Source organism: Gopherus flavomarginatus, chromosome 8 (assembly GCF_025201925.1).
Source record: "Gopherus flavomarginatus isolate rGopFla2 chromosome 8, rGopFla2.mat.asm, whole genome shotgun sequence".
In the NCBI taxonomy this organism is placed as follows: domain Eukaryota; kingdom Metazoa; phylum Chordata; order Testudines; family Testudinidae; genus Gopherus; species Gopherus flavomarginatus.
In genome coordinates this window covers 68971818-68986660 of record NC_066624.1, presented here as the reverse complement: position 1 = coordinate 68986660, position 14843 = coordinate 68971818, and the positions used below count along the sequence as shown (strand labels likewise).

The 14843-nt window shown below is 44.9% G+C and overlaps 1 protein-coding gene across 3 annotated transcripts in view; it reads right to left on the bottom strand.

Moving 5' to 3' along the window:
• KLHL24 (kelch like family member 24) overlaps positions 1 to 6065 on the bottom strand; it is a 50852-nt gene extending 44787 nt beyond the window's left edge. The window contains exon 1 of one of the 3 annotated variants that reach the window (XM_050964059.1): positions 5634 to 6065. The gene's annotated coding sequence lies outside the window, so the exon portion shown is untranslated. Of the gene's footprint in view, positions 1 to 4307; positions 5152 to 5633 lie in introns of those variants that run through there. The other 2 variants (XM_050964058.1, XM_050964060.1) reach the window with 2 other exon arrangements.
• Positions 6066 to 14843: the final 8778 nt, after the last annotated feature.

The window sequence follows — 14843 nt, the reverse complement described above, 5'->3', positions numbered from 1 at the left end:
TCCACACCCTCAGAGATGTAGTTAAGACAACCTAAGCCCCACTGTAGACAGTGTAGGTCAACAGAAGAACCTGTTTGTTGCTCTAGTAAGTGTCTATAGCTATATATACCCTCCCTAAATGACATAAGCTACACCATATGAAGAATCTTTTGCAGGATAAACTGCATCTACACAGGGTTTTTTTTGCCAGAATGTTGGCCAGAGGGATGATTTTTTCATATTCTAACTGACATAAGTTGTGTAGGCAAAACTTTGTAGTGTAGACTTGGCCCAAGTGTAGACAAGCCCTAAGGCCAGGTCTACTTTATAAAAGGTTTGCCAGATTGACCACTGAAGCTCGAACTGACCTTGGAAACCCTTGTTTAGGAGTTTCTGTATTGTTAATTCATATTTTAAAATAAACTAAGCTGCTTAAGAACAGCTGTTATAAAAGTAGGGGAAACACACTATAAAGAATTCTTTCAAATAGGCTTTGCTATGAGCAGTAGACCTAGTGGGGCCTAGCAGTTTGCATAAACAGTTGACATAAGTTAGCTTGAGTGTTTGGTTTAGGGTATAAGGACTTTTGCAATATAGATATTGTAATAAATAAGTAAACTGCAAAAGAACAAAAACCAGGGGGACTTTTAGTATGTGTAATCATGAAGTTAACTGCATTGATGCATTAGAAATATTAGGAAATGTATTGAGGCACGTGGCTTGTGTCAACATTCAGAACTCCCGTTATGGTTTTCTGGATAGCCCTACATGAACCTTAGGCTGGAAAACAATCTAAATATGGTGCCTCGGTGTGTGGGTGCTCAAGGAAAAGGAGTATAAAAGATGTATGCCCAACCTCTGGTGTGTGCATCGGGGTGATCAGATGGTGGAAGCTGGGAGCATTACATCCCACTTATGATGTTCTGCACTGACTCTTTCTTCTACGTTCACTAGTGTCTATTATATTGTGAGTATGTCAGCAGGGACTGCTTTATTCTTTATGCGTTTTCCATGTATTAATGCTTATTAGGGCTGTTGACTGATCGCAGTTAACTCGAGCAATTAACTCAAAATTTTGTATTAATCATGATTAATAGCAGTTTTAATCACACTGTTAAACAACATAATATCAACTGAAAATTAAGTATTTTGGATGTTTTTCTATATTTTCAAATATTTGATTTCAATTTGCAACACAGAATACAAAGTATACCATGCTCCCTTTATATTTTTTACATCACCTGAAAATGAGAATGGATGTTCGCATGGCGCTGTGGTAGTCGGCACTGCTAGGTATTTACGTGCCAGATATGCTAAACATTAGTAAACGCCTTCATGCTTTGGCCACCATTCCAGAGGACATGCTTCCATGTTGATGACGCTTGTTAAAAAAATACTTTAAGTTTGTGACTGAACTCCTTGGGGGTAGAACTGTATGTCTCCTGCTCTGTTTTACCTGCATTCTGCCATATATTTCATGTTATGGCAGTCTTGCATGATGACCCAGCACATGTTGTTCGATTTAAGAACACTTTCACTGCAGATTTGACAAAATGCAAAGAAGGTACCAACGTGAGAGTTCTAAAGATAGCTACAGCACTTGACATAAGGTTTAAGACTCTGAAGTGCCTTCCAAAATCTGAGAGGAATGAGGTGTGCAGCTTGCTTTCAGAAGTCTTAAAAGAGCAACACTCTGATGAGGAAACTACAGAACCTGAACCACCAAAAAAGAAAATCAACCTTTTGTGGTTGGCATCTGACTCAGATGATGAAAATGAACATGCGTCAGTCCACACTGCTTTGGATTGTTATTGAGCAGAACCCTTCATCAGCATGGAAGCATGTATTCTGGAACGGTGGCTTTAGTATGAAGGGACATATACATCTTTTCCACATCTGACCGATAAATATCTTTTGACACTGGCTACAACAGTGCCATGCGAATGACTGTTCTCACTTTCAGGTGACACTGTAAACAAGAAGCGGGCAGCATTATCTCTTGCAAATGTGTTTGTCTGTAGCGATCGGCTGAACAAGAAGTAGGACTGAGTGGACTTGTAGGATGTAAGTTTTACATTGTTTTATTTTTGAGTGCAGGTTTTTTTGTACATAATTCTACATTTGTAAGTTCAACTTTCCTGATAAAGAGATTGCAATCTCATAATAATTTCAAGTAGTCACCTGACTAAAGAACCTGTGATTAGTGACTTGTGTAATCCGCACCCCAAATTAATGAAAGACTATGGTCAGTATACCTCTACTGGCAAACCCATCTAGTGTACATGCAGCTTGCCCTGGCAAAAATTGCTTTTGTCAGAATAGCTTGTACTGGTTCCCTGAGCAAAATAAGACACATGGGCAAAAGCACTTTTATGCCAGTATAACTGCATCTACACCAGGGCTTTTGCCAGCACAGAAATGTCATAAGAAAAACATCACACCCTTACCAACATTAATACGATAGCAAAAGTTGCTAATATAAACCTGACCCGGAGCCTTGGCTTTACCAGGAAAACAGGTGTTTTTTTAATCACATTACTAACACATGGTAAAAACAAACAAAATCCAAATCCATAGTCTGGCTTCACCCTAGGAGTTTTGGAATGTGTGTAGTACTAGGTGTTATTTAACCTCTTCTAACAACATACCTTTAATCCTAGTCAAGACAAAGCTATGCATTTGTATAGCACTGTCCTAGTGCAACAAACTTGGGTGGGGCTCTACTGTAATACAAATAAATAAATACCCATGTTTATGCTGAAGCCTAATAACTGCATTTTAATTCTCATTCTAATTATTTTAATGATTATTTTAACAAACATATCCAATGAATGCGCTTTATTCCACATTGTTGAACATCATAAATCAAATATGGAAAAGACTGTTCATCTAGTCCATCCTTCTGACCAAAACAGGATAGTTCCCTAGAGTATATTCTCTAACTTTTGTTCAGTCTACTTTTAAAAAGTGATGTATAAAGGGGGGAAAATGTTTCTTTTTTTGTTTGTTTCTGTGTGGCATAAGAAAGGTCTAAAAAGTTTCAGGGATTTTTAAGATTTTTTTTCTGCTTGGTATTTTACACTAGAAATTCAGGTCTTGCATGTTCTTGAAATCTGTGACTGAAGAACTGATGTGCAGTACACTAAAACCACTCCTAATGCCTTAATTCAATGGGATTTCCTTATGTCACATTTAATTTAAATCAGTGGGAGTTTTGAGCGTGTAACAATGGCAAGATTAGTTTTATACTTACATTTATACACCTGCATATTTCTTTGTTAAAAAAAATTCCATAGAAACAAAGAAATAGAAAAAAGATGCATTGCACCATCAAGGAAGTAAAAATAATGGACAAAAGCCAGGAAATTGAAGGCTGATATTGTCCTCAATTTACACTGTTGACTTTTTCCTGTTTACAGCCACTTCAATAAATGGCACAGCGTGGGTTACTGGCTTTTGTCTGATTGCATCACAGCCCTAACATTATTCAAATAGAGATTTTGCATACGTTATACATGTATGTCCTGAAACTTGTGTGCTATTTCACCAGGAAGGATTCTATTTATACTTTGTGCCGTGAGGGCTAACTGCATATTAGCACAGTTATAATCCAAGAGTGTTTCAAAGTTGTTGTTCCCCACCGCCTCTCCCCATACACACATAAGAGTGAAATAGTAAAAAATGCTACAAAAGGTTGCAACATAAAGGCTTACTGAGGTCAATGGGAGTTTTGCCTAAGTGAGTTGTGAGGCCCATATGGCAATATTCTCAGGCTGAGGCAACGTACTCATAATGTGTTTACTCTATGTACTGTCATTCTGAATAGTACTAGAAAAATAGAAGCCTGGTACCACTACGGTGACCAGATGTCCTGATTTTATAGGGACAGTCCTGATTTTGGGGTCTTTTTCTTATATAGGCTATTTTCCCCCATCCCAATTTTTCACACTTGCTGTCTGGTCACCCTAGGTACCACTCTTCCCAGTGCATGATTTACCAGACTCTAGATTATTTGCAAGAAACAATGTATGCTAGAGAGACACAATTGTGTTGTGGTGTCACTGTCAACTAAGTGACCCCTCTGTTTCTAATCTCTGTGATTTGGAATTATTTAGGATAATCAGTGTGGGACAGAAAGCACTTAACTGCTTTGAAAAGCACTGCCAAATATCTCACTTTAATACTCATTTAATCCCACTTTGGATTTATCTATACTCAAAATTTTAAAAACAACCCTTTTTAAATAGGCACAGTTGCTTAAGTTTTTAAAAAAGTTTAAATGGCAGTTCAGACCTAACAAATGCATTTCAAAACTAGTTCAGACTAACATGCAATTCAGGGTCTGTCTATACCACGGAGATTCTGTTCTGCAAAAGAGGGTCAAGGCTTTACTATGGGCACGTCTTCATTGGCAGCCTCGAACGTGGCTTGTGTAGCCGCGGCACAGCGCTGGTAGCTATTCCCCTCCTGGAGGTGGTTTTTTATAGCGCGGGGAGAACTTTAACGTTGCTAGTGAAGACGAGCCTAGATCCTCGACAAACAGTTGTTCCAGGTACAAAAAAAAGAAAAAAAAAGGCCATGTTTGCAGAGTTTCTAGTATTTACAAGGAAATCGTTAACTTGCGGCCTGCTACCTGGAATCACAACACAGGGGCGCCTGCAGGGCCACGGGGGAGACAGCAGGGACAGCAGCCCCGGCCCCTATACTTGAGACGGTCTCCACACCTGGCACTTCCCGGCATGGCCCGCACCGCGCTGAGCCGGGTCGGTCCCTCCCGGGGCCGCGTTACACAACTACTCTAGGCGGGGTGCGGAGGCTGGACGACATCCCCCTACAGCTTCGCCCGCCTGTCCCCTTCCGCCGGCGAACCAAGGGGATGCGGGGGGGGGGAGGGGGCGTGAACGCCTCAGACTGGCGCCAGAGAAGATAACCATCCCGACCTCCACCGGCCACCCCAAGGTGTGCGCATGCGTGTTACTACAACGGGCTCCCTCAAGACACCACCAGCATCATAGGCTGCATTGTGTGCGCACGCGCGCGCCCTCCAGCTCACCTTCACCCGAGGCAGCCTTAGAGACAAGCCATCTCCCCGTCCGAATATTTCTGCCCAATCAGACCGAGGCAGCACCAAAATCACGCCTCCTGCTCCCTTTTTATCCAATTGTCAGTACCCTTAATCCCCCCCGCCCCCCACACACAATCCGTTGTTATTAAGAGGAGGAGGAGGAGGAGGAGAACAAGGAAGGAAAGGTCCAAATTACTAAATACCGAGGGGGGAAGCGCCACCCCTTCCCTGCGTTGTGGTTTGCCCCAGTCCACATACACCAAGGGGAGGGGAAGAAAGAACGTTACTGCCGTCGCCGGGCCCGGAGGGGTTAATGTGATAGGGGGACAGCGCCCCCCCGCCCCGGGATCGGCTCAACCACAACGAACTCGCCCACCGTTACCGGCCACTGTCCCGCTGCCACGGACACATCCAGCACAGGGGGGGCCACCGGCACGGAGCCCGGTTCTCTGAGGCCCCGCGCCTGGGGCCAGGCCTGGCTGAGCCCCGCGCCCCCTCAGCAAGCCCAGCCTGCGCCCCGTCCCCGTCAGGCTGGGGACCGCTCCGCAGGCGGAGATCGGATGCTCCGGGAGGGGAACTTGACACTCACCTGTGGAGAAGCGGGGCGGGCGGGGAACGTTACTAGGCGCCCAGGGAACGGCAGGCTCAGCCTCCTGCTCCCTTGGCCATGAGCCGTGGGGCTAGGGGGCTGTTACAGCCGCGGGCGGGTGAGGCTCTGTGGCCTGCCATGGGCAGCAGGTCAGACAAGATGAGCCCCGGGCTGCTTTACACCCGTCCCCGCTGGCAGCAGGCAGCCTGGTGTGCTGTGACACCGCTCCTGGCCCCATCCCCTGGAGCCCCCCTGCCGCTGTGATTCCTGACAACTACACACAGACACCCGTTACCTCTCAGTCCGGCCTCCCGCAGATTCGCTGGTGCTGCGAACTGGGGTTGCTGCTTGTGCTCTTGCTCTGCCTTTTTTGTTTTAGGTCTGTCTCTAGCTCCAGCTCAACTCAAAACAAAGGAGACCCTGAGAAACATGTGACCTGCCAAAGCCAAAACACATGATGTCAGTGACACGCCAGCCAGTGGGAGCACAGCGGCAGAAGTACTTGGGAGATGTAGTTTAGTTCAAAGAGACCACAGCGATGCAAACATCCGTGTCACGTAGTTTGCCTGCCCGTTTTAATCCATGGTCAGAGTTGAAGTTGGTATTTTAAACCATTAGCAACTATCAAGAGCCAACTTCCCAAAAATAATTGCACCACCCATCTAAAATATAGATACACCCAGGCATTTGTTGGCGTGTATAATTTACACATGGATTTTCTGAATGGAACCAGAACTGAATAGTCTTAACTGCAGTGAAAATTAAGTCCTTAGCTGTAACTTAAGGTAATATGTTCAGAAGACCACTTCCAAAAATGAGCCCATAATCTCTGTGAGTGCAACCATCAGTGCTCACAAAAGTTCTGATTTATGTCCTTGGGCCCTTTTTCATTTATTTCAATTTTTAACATCTAGAGGAGACAAGAGCTTCAGTAATTTGGCTTTTTCTGTCCGTTAAAAGGCAACTGACTGTTTAGGACATTATATATTGGGAAATGATACATATGTGAAATTTTTAAACTAGATATCTTGTTTGATAGTCAATGTTTCAATACTGATTTTGTTGAAAGAAAAAAAACTAGTGAAGAGGAAATTGGAAGCAGAACAGGCAAAAAGAAAATGAGAGGCTCAGTGAAAAATATTCTTCAACACCCACTGATATACAGTATAGCAGCCTTACAAATTATCATGTAATTTTAGCGGCCTAAATCCAAAATCTACTCAACTCCCTTTATCAAGAAGAGTATAATGAAAAAAACCAACTTCTATTTTACTCCTCTTACCAAAAAAATGAACTTTCACCCTGAGTGAGTATAATTTTGCAGTCTGACAGTACCATATCTTTCAAATTAAAGCACTGTTTTCTCTTCAGCTGTTGCATTTTGTATCTGGTGCTTCTGTGTCCCCCCAAAATCTACTAATGTATTTTTGCGGCCCACCCAATATATATTAGGAAAGTACACAACAGACTAATGAATATGACAATGTCTGTGCAACACTCCTTTCATAAATAGGCCCCAAACTGGAAATAGTTAGAATGGAAAAAAGAGAGGATCCCTACTTCATCTACTCCAGCTACAATCTCCCCCAATTAATTTCTGTTCTCCAATATACATAGTGTTGTCAGTAGGTGCTATTTAATTGTGTTTAACACAAATGTCAGGATTTTTCCTACTTGCTCACTTCAGGAAAAGCTGTAATTTTGGCAAGATTGGCTCCAAGGACTGTATGAGAACAACACTGCTCTGATACCACTGGATTTCTAAGGCACCTGAGTGCACAGCTAGTTCACTGCATAAGGAAAACAGGGGCCAAGATGTCACTCAGACTCTCTCTCCTACTCTGTAGAGATGGAGAGAAGAGGAAATAGTCTAATTCCTGGTCATATTTAGGTAGTAGTTTCTCTGCATGCCCAGCTCTTCACAATCTGCCATGTCCTCACCTGCTACCAGTGCTAGTGAACCAGTAACAGAGAAGGAGGCAGCAGTACAAGGAAATTTAGACCTATGAACAGCTCTCTTCTCTGCAGGTTGAAGAAAGCAGTAATGACTTAGGGTGTTATAATAATTGGGCCTACAAATTTGCTTTAATTATGAGCTCAACTGTAAAAGTATTTAAAAGTTCATGAAATGTCACAATAACCTACGATCATAAATGTTGATGGGAAAAGGTGCAAAAAGGAGACAGAAAAACTGAGTAAGTCTAAACTGAAAGGCCTGCTGATCGGTTCAAAGACTTAAAATCATGCTTGATGCAAACAGAAGATGTGGAACCAGAAATCAGTGAACCAAAACTGGTGGGTCAGAAACAAGGCTTAATTGGTGGACAAAATGAGGGAATGGGCTATCCACCAATCATTCCCTTTTTGTGTTCTTAAACAAAAAGACTTGGGTGTGTGTGTATGTGGGAAGTATAAGAAGAACAGACAGATTACTGGAGTGAGCTTCCCCATCATGGTTTCCATCCTCACTTTCTCCTGGGACCATGGACCTTCATCATAATCCTGAGGGATGTTCTGACCAGGCCAAGCCAGAGAGAGGTATCCAGAGGACAACAGCAGCCCTGGCAGCTCCAGCTGAATCCCAACTATCACCTGAGATGAAATGGTATTAGACTTTAAAAACAGCAGTAACAAACAGATCCAGCTTATCTCAATTAACTTCTCTCTTCCCGAAAGGACAGTTATTACCATATTTGACACCATCTAAGATACTGTCAAACAAGGATGTTTTTTCCTTCTAAAAACTCTCTAGCTAAAGGAAAAGGGAATAAGAAATTTTGTGAAAATTAAAGCCTTACTTAATGCTTTATATTTCAACAGCTTTAATTCCTTTTACTTCTCCATATCTTTAATAATAGGTTAAAAGGATTTTGAATGGTGTTTGAGCCATAGTACAAAGCAGACTGAAGTCTCTGTATACCAAACCTTGTTTAACACTGTTTAATGTTGGACAGTGAATAGATTATCTTAACATCTTTGGCCCATTTATTCCATCTAAATGAATACGACAGGGGAAAGCTTTTTTATTCAGCATGTGGGAATAGTGTGTGACAAGAAAGTAGTGTCAACCCTGCAACATTAACTATGTTGGTGAGGATGGTATAGGCTAGCTATACCTTGCAGCCAATTAGCAGGATCTTGGACCCTTATCTGGTATCTTATCACCATGGGATTAGAAGGGAAAGATAGTGTGCCTCCCTATCCCGAGATGCAAATGGATAAAGAAGCAAGAAGAATAAAGTAAACAGATAACAGCTTTATTTCAAACAAATAACTTAATAAGAGACTACAGTGAGATGTTTGACAGTTTGGGTCTAAAACCCAGGCCCAAACAAATAGGTACCTTGGCAATAAACAAATAAACCTAAAACAAAATACCCCAGATACTGCACTGTTTCTAGGTGTCGATAAGCAGTAGATGGTATGACATTGTTGTCACAGGTGACTGATGGACCCTGGGTCTCAACCACTTCTTAGTGGGAGATCAAAAGGATCTGCTGATGCTGAAGAGAGGCCTGGTTCTGCGATCATCTGAGCATGAGCGATCAACAGGACCTCTGTACCTTTCTCTGAAACTGATGTGGAGTTCAGAGATTGGTAAACACAGTCACAGTTCTTAATGCTGATGTCTTCAGATGCTGATCTTCTGGTCCACGTTGCTGCATAAATACAACAGTACCATGGCTGCCTCTAGGCAGTGGATGCTGAGAGTTTATATAGGCACAAACACACCAAAGTTTTGAGGTAAAACTGGTAGCTCTCCTGCTGGAACCTGTTTGAACCAGTTCTATGCTGACCATTGGCTGCCTTTCCCTCCAAAGTTGCAAAAGGGTACAAAACTTGAACAAGAAGCTAAACAAAGATGGAGTCAAGCTGTTGTTTGGCAGGCACGCCATTTTTAATTTTAGGCTCCATATCTAATACATTAACCAAATGTAAAGGCATAAAGTATAACTTATTCTAAAGCACAAACAACTTATTATCTCTATTTCACATACAAAAACGTTACAGTAGGGAGAGTATCTGGACTGTGGCAAGAGGGCAGGCTGACATCTTTCTCTTGCCCTGTTCTCCTGGGGAGAGTGAGAAGCAAAGTGGATTCTCCTTCTCAACAGGAATAAAAGGGGATTGAATTCAACCTGAATCACACACACGGCAGCAGGGCCGGCCCTACCCATATGCAAACTATGCAGCTGCGTAGGCCAGTAGTGTAGCTAGGGAGGGAGCAGGGGGAGCAGCCGCTCCCCTGAGCACTCACTCGGCGTTTCCCAGCACGTCTGGGTCTTCGGCAGCACTCACTTCAGGCTCCACTGTGTGCCTCTTGCAGCGGCGGCTCCTGCTCCCCCCACCCTCACCTTGTGGCCTTGAACCCACAGCCGGGTGACGCTCCTCCCTGTGCCCGCTGGGGGGCACCTGCTATCTTGCGGCTCCAGCCTTGGTTTCCCACAGGCAGCTCTGGGTCTTCAGCGGCAATTCGGCGGTGGGTGGTTCAGTCGCTCCGGGTCTTTGGCGGCAATTTGGCTGTGGGTAATTCAGCGCAGCAGGTTCTTTGGCAAGACTTGGGTTTTTCTTTTTTTTTTCTTTTTTTTTCTTTGCTGCTTTGCAGAGGGTGGCACCTTTTTTTCTGTGTTCGCTCCCTCTGCTTTTAGAACCTGGCTACACCATTGCATAGGGCACCAGGAAATTTGGGACACCCTACGCAGCTGCATGCTGCATCCAGCTCCAGTGGCCAGCCCGATCCCCGACTGGCTGAGCTGGCCCCTCGTGGGCTGTGCACAACAGGGCCCAGGAAAGCTGCCTCTGCCCCTGCCCCACCCCTTCCCCTCAGCCCCTGTCCCTGCTCTGCCCCTACCCCACCTCTTCCCGCCCCTGCTCTGCCTCAGCCCTGCCACCACTCTGCCCCAACCCTCCAAAACCCCATCCCCTAAGCTATGCATCCTGGGGGACTACAGCAGGGGTCGGGCCCACCCCCACACTTACCTGGCAGCAGGTAGTGGAGCGACCTGGCCCCAACCTGCTCTGCTATGCCAGCTCTCAGCTGAGCCACCGGTGAGTGCTGGGGGGTGGTGGTTCCCCCCTCTTCCTCTAATCTGGGGAGAAGAGTGGAGCAGGCAGGGGCCAGGTCGCTCCACTTCCTGCCTGACCCCTACTGCCTTTCTGCACTGCTTCTGCCCCCCAAAGCCCTTGGGCGCAGCCCCGCTCCCCACACAGAGGCCTGGGACAGCCCCCACCCTCTGCAGAGGCCTGGGACGCCCCCTGCAGGGGGGCTGTGTAAGGCACCACAATGTCTAGGGACAGCCCTGCATGGCAGATCAAGTGATGCTTCTCCCTAATTTCAGAAATCACAGGTCCCACAAGCAATGGGTTTGATGTGTGCCTGCTGTCTCCTGCACAGTGAAGGAAGTGTTGCTGAGTGTAGGTAAGGCTATTGGCTGTCCTAATATAAAATCTGCCTCTTGAATGAGTAAATCTATAGTGATTTTCCTGGTCCAAGAGCAGTTTGTGAATAATTTAGAACAGAAGGGATTCTGGATCAAGGAGTCTTTTGTTCCAGTTTTCCTCTTGTTTCCTCCTGCTACTAAAGTAGCCTTTCCAGTGTCCACCCTTCCTCCCTTCCTTCACAGTGACTCTAGTGTCTGATCTTTCCCATTATAGGAATGTAGTTTCTGCTGTTAGGATGGTTCCGCTGGGCTGCAAGAACCCAAATGGCAGGCATGGTATGTCATTCCAGTGCCAGGATTATGTGGTTCTAAGTAACCGTGAACAGCCCTTGAACCTGGTGTTAAAGGACCACATAGATGGGACAGATTATACTGTGTTTGCTACCTCTGCAAATATGACTTTTTTCCTGCATGGAGACCCTGGTCATTTGAGAGGTTTCTGCCCATGCACTGCTGGCTTGGGCGCCACTAGTAAGAATATGGGATCCCAGGATAGTGGGGAGGGGGTTGGGACATCAAGGAACCAGCAGGAGACAGAGCCTGCATCTGTACTGCCAGATTCTATCCTCCCACTTGCCATGTGTTGTCTGCTGTTGTCTAGGGAGCAGCCGCCTCAGAAGAAGCTTCTGTTGTGATCCCATCACTTGTGCTTGGAAAGAAGCAAGTCCTGGAGGTTGAGGAGCACCTCCCTGCAAGGAAGCAAAGAGAGGTTCTAGAGATGGGAGTGAAGAATACTCTGATGAGATGGATTTATATGGGACTGTTTCTAAAGGGGCTAAGACTTTGGAGGCACATGAGATTCTGGAAGTGGTTGAGGATGGAGCTGTGTGTCCTGAGAAGGAGGACAGCATTGTGCTGGGGGGTAGCTCCATGCCTAGAGTTCTCAGTGGTGTGCTGTCTTCCCCTTGGATGGTAAATCCTCAAGTCCACAATCCTGCATACTGCAATGATGACACTATGTCCCAGCCTGGGACTATACTGTCTTCCACTCTTGGGAAAATAGATATGACAGCTGCTCCTACTGAATCTCTCTCCTTCGCAAATTAGAATGTTACAATAGTAGCTCAATGTTCTTCTGAGCTGGCAGAGTCTGCGGGAGCTAGAAGAGATTGTTGATGACGTCACTGACTCTTCACTGGTTCCTGATGCTCCAGCCAGTCATCTATCTAGGAAGAGTAGGTACAGTATGCAAGAGATTAGTGACTTTTTGGATAGCACTAAAGGAAAGTGGGGATTTGAGGTTGAGGCCTATTTCCTGATGTCCCTAGCCTCTGTTTGCCAGAAGCTAGGAATGGGCAACAGGGGATGTATCACTTAATGATTACCTATTCTGTTCATTTCCTCTGGGGAACCTGGCACTGGCCACTGTGAGAAGACAGAATACTGGGCTAGATGGACCTCTGGTCTGACCCAGTATGACCATTCTTATATTCTTATGATTTACAGTGCTTTGTTCACTTAGCTGCGCTTCTCTTGAAAGATACCTTGGTTGATTGTAGGAAATGTTTCCTTCTCAAAAAGTTGTTGATCAAGGTGAGGAAGTATGTGGGGATTGTTCAAGATATACTGACCTCCAAATGGCTCATTTTTTCCCCAGATACTTCCACTTTCCATTGTTTCTCTCTGCTCTTTGACTCTTTCCTTCTAGTCTCCATGGTGCTGCTCAACTTTGGTTCTTTAAATATTAATGGTTGCTGAGGCCATAAAAGGGCACAACTCTTTGAACTTCTCGGACAAAAATGGGCTGATCTGGTCCTTTTGCAAGAGACCTTCTCAGATCCTGATAGTCAGGGAAACTGGTTGAAGGAATGGAAAGGGGACGTTTTCCTGAGCCATGACTCTAATGTCACTGCTGTGGTAGCTGTTCTTTTTTCCTGGGGTGCAGGGGCGTAGATCCTGTTTGTAAAGAAGTTTGTGCAGGGCCGGTTCCTCTAGCTGGGGAGACATACTGGAATTGTTATTTTTAATCTTTTTACTGTGTATTTCTCTCCTGTGGGGTAAGATTGTCTCTCCTTTCTGCAGACACTTGCCCATTCCATGCTTGGCTGTGAACCAGTACTATTATTGTCCTGGGAGGTGATTTCAGTTGCACCGTAGATTATGTTTTAGATAGGAACCATGAGAAGCCATAGCCTCAGGCAGCCAGGGAAGTGTATTGTCTCCTGCACACCTTTGGGTCAGATGATGTTTGGAGGTTCTCTCACATCACTGCTAGGCAGTACTCTGGGCTGAAGGCTACTCCCAAACACATCTCAGATGCTAGATCGGATCACTTTTATACCACGAAGGACAGTGTGAATATGTTTGTTTGGTCCTCGGTGTCTCCCACTCACTTGTCTGATCAATGTGTTTCTCCTTATTCCTGCCTGTGCGTCTCAATGGTGCTTTAACAGTAAATTATTAAAGGACTTGAATTTCACCCAGATATTCACTATGGTATGGGAGCTTGGTGGAAGCAAAAGCCCCTATATGAATCCTTAAGATAGCAGTGGGGTGTTGAGATGGTCCAGATCCAACTGTTCTGACAGCAGCATATCCAGGCCTCCACATGGTCCTTGCATCAGGCCACGAGTGCCCTGGAATGAGATATCTTGGACCTTCATGGCAACCTTGCAGATGGCAACCATGGCGACCTTGGTACAGATTCACCAAACTCTAAATGAGATGTACTTACTCCTGAGATAATTGTTGGAAGAGAAGATGCAGGGGGCCCTGAGATGGGCCCTTTTTATCCAGCTATAGGGATCTCATGTTCCCAGACAGTTTATTTTTCAGGAGAAAAAAGACAACGGACCATCAGCAGATCTCTTGTCTTTGGCTGCTGAATGGTCATTTGATGACTGACCCTGCTGAGGTCCAGAAAGCAACTGTTTCTTTTTACAGTACTCTGTAATCGCCTGAAACCTATGACATGCTGGCACCAGCAGAGCTGCATCGGGGTTACTAATCTAACTGGTGAGATGCAGTGGTGCCTTGATCCCCACTGTCACTACAGGAGCTCTCTGTTGCAGTCCAACAGCTCTCTACAGGCAAGGCCCCAGGTATTCATGGGCTGCCATCTGAATTATACAAACATTTCTGACATCTTATTGGTCCTGACTTTTTTCCACTGGTGCTGGAGTGTATCCAGGAGAAAGAGCTCCCTTTCAGTTGCCCCAGAGCAGTGATTTCCCTGTTGCACAGAAAAGAGAACCTCTGTGATTTACAGAATTGGAGACCTATTTTCCCTTCTCCTCTCTGACAATAAGATTATATCCAGGGCCGTAGCCAATTGGCTGAAGGACTACCTGGACTCTTTGGTACCCTGATCAAATATATCGTATTGCTAATAGCTGTATTTTTGATAATTTGTTCTTAATTAATGATGTTTTTATTGTTAGCAAACTTTCTAATCTGGATGTAGGGTTTGTTTCAGAGGACCAGGAGAAGGTCTTTTATAGAGTTAACCATAGTTATTTTTAAAAAAATGTTAGAAGCTAATGTTCATGTCAAATTTTTTTATTTTACCATAACTTTTTTAGTGTCTTAAGGATTAATGGGGGTCTTAGTTGCTGCTCCCCAGTCTGCAGGGGCATACGTAAAGGGTGCCCTCTGTCTGGGAAGTTATATGCCCGGTGTCTGGAGCCATTCCTGCACCTTCTTAGAAGCTGTTGTACTGGCTTGATCTATGCCAGGGATGCCGATGATTTCCTGGTTTATCTGTTGCCCTTTGTAGACGACGTCTCAGTTTTCATCATGTCCGAAGGTGACATGCAGGCGCTTTGTGCTT